General features: G+C 54.7%; 1 pseudogene across 1 annotated transcript; it reads right to left on the bottom strand.

Moving 5' to 3' along the window:
- Positions 1 to 379: 379 nt before the first annotated feature.
- On the bottom strand, positions 380 to 1,565 carry LOC307111168 (tubulin beta-2A chain-like; annotated as a pseudogene). Its single transcript has one exon. The product of its transcript is annotated as a tubulin beta-2A chain-like (transcript).
- Positions 1,566 to 2,031: the final 466 nt, after the last annotated feature.

Below are 2,031 nucleotides of genomic sequence, written 5' to 3'. Positions count from 1 at the left end.
AATCAGTTACCTCCTGCATGCGCCTGAATGGTGGTCAAACCTACAACCTGGGTAAGTGCCCTGATGGGGAATTGAACTGGCAACCTTTTCAGTGCAGGGGGCAGCTCAACATCTTGGTCTATTTTTAAAACAAGGATACATCACCCTGGCCGGGCAGGTCAATTGATTGGGGCATCCTCCCCATTAGCCAAGGTTGTGGGTTTGATCCCCAGTCAGGGCACATATAAGAATCAACCAGTGAATGCATAAATAAGTGAAACAACAAATTGATGTCATCCCCTCTCTAAAGATCAATTAAAAAAAACCATAGATAATAATGTTTCTATATAAAATTTCTGATGCCTACAGGATGATCAAGACTCTTTCCACTCTCCATACTTCAGAGTTCGTCTGTCCTTGCCACGCTCACAGTTTTGAGAGCCAGCGCCTCCACCTGCTCTGCAGGCTGCACCAGATCGTTCATGTTGCTCTCAGCCTTGGTGAGCTCCATCTTGTCCATGCTCGCCTGTGTCCTTACCCTGGAACTGCTCTGAGATGTGCCTCAACAGGTCCTAGATGGCCATGCTGTTAATGAAAGTGGTTGACATCTTCAGGCCTCCAGTCAGGATATCGCACCATGGGCCATCTTCACATTGTTGGGGATCCACTCCACAAAGTCACTGCTGTTCTTGTTCTGCATGTTGAGCGTCTGCTTGTCCACCTCCTTCATGGTCATGCGGCCCCAGGAAATAGCAGCCACTGTCAGGTAGCGGCCATGGTGGGCCTTGATACTGCTGGCTGCCCCAGCTGGTCAGGGGGGTGAAGCCAGGCATGAAGAAGTGGAGGCGTGGAAGGGCACCATGTTTGCTGCCAGCTTGCGCAGGTCCGAGTTCGGGTGGCCTAGGAAGCGCAGGCAGGTGGTGGCTCTTCTCATGGTGGCCAACACCAGGTGGTTGAGGTCTCCATACGTGGGGGTGGTCAATTTCAAGGTGCGAAAGCACATATCATACAGGGCCTCGTTGTCAATGGAGTAGGTTTCATCTGTGTTTTCTACCAGCTGGTAGATGGAGAGGATGGCGTTGTAGGGCTTGACCACTGTGTCGGACACCTTAGGCAAGGGCATCACGCTGCAGGTGTTCACAATGAGGTCTGGGTACTCCTGCTGGACCTTGCTGATAAGCGGTGTGCCCATACCTAACTGGGTGCCATCTCCAGTGAATGGGTCAGCTGGAAGCCCTGCAGACAGTCACAGCTTTCTGACTTCTTCCTCACCATGTCCAGGACTGAGTCCACCAGTTCAGTTCCCTCTATGTAGTGGCCTTTTGCCCAGATGTTCCCAGCCTCACTCTGACCAAACATGATGTTGTCTGGCCTGAAGATCTGGCCCAATGGTTCAGACCTGACCGAGTCCATCGTGCCAGGCTCTAGATCCACCAGGATAGCCTGAGGTACTACTTGCTACTAGCAGCTGCATTGTACTACACATTGATTCTCTCCAGCTGCAAGTCACTGTCTCCATGGTGATTGCCAGTGGGGCCAATCCCATGCTCATCACTAATTACCTCCCAAAACTTGGCTCCAGTCTGGTTGCCTCACTGGCCCCCTTGAATGTTCCTGAGAATTGGGCTGCCCAGGCCTTTTAGCCATGTCCAATTTTGTCATCATTAGGTAGATACTAGAGGCCCAGTGCACGAAATTTGTGCACTGGGGGAAGGGGGGTCCCTCAGCCCAGCCTGCCCCCTCTCACAGTCTGGGAGCCCTCAGGGGATGTCCTACTGATGGCCCAGGGGAGCGGGGAGTGGGCCTAAGCTGCAGTCTGGCCTCCCTCTGCGGGAGGTGACCAGCAGGCTGATCGGGATGGCATGGGCAGCGAGTGGCCGGCCCTGCCCCCAATTGCGCCACGGCCACTGGTGGCCTCCCTCTGCGGGAGGCAACCCCAGCAGGCCTATCTGGGGATGGTGCTGGGTGGCCCCCCAAACTGCCCTGCCACTGCTGCCGCCTGTGGCCTCCCTCTGTGGGAGGCGACCAGGTGGGTGATCAGGGGATGGCGCC

This window comes from Cnephaeus nilssonii, assembly GCF_951640355.1.
Source record: "Cnephaeus nilssonii genome assembly, chromosome: 14".
Taxonomy (NCBI): domain Eukaryota; kingdom Metazoa; phylum Chordata; class Mammalia; order Chiroptera; family Vespertilionidae; genus Cnephaeus; species Cnephaeus nilssonii.
The sequence above is the reverse complement of the archived record's forward strand: the minus strand, read 5'-3'. Positions and strand labels throughout refer to the sequence as shown.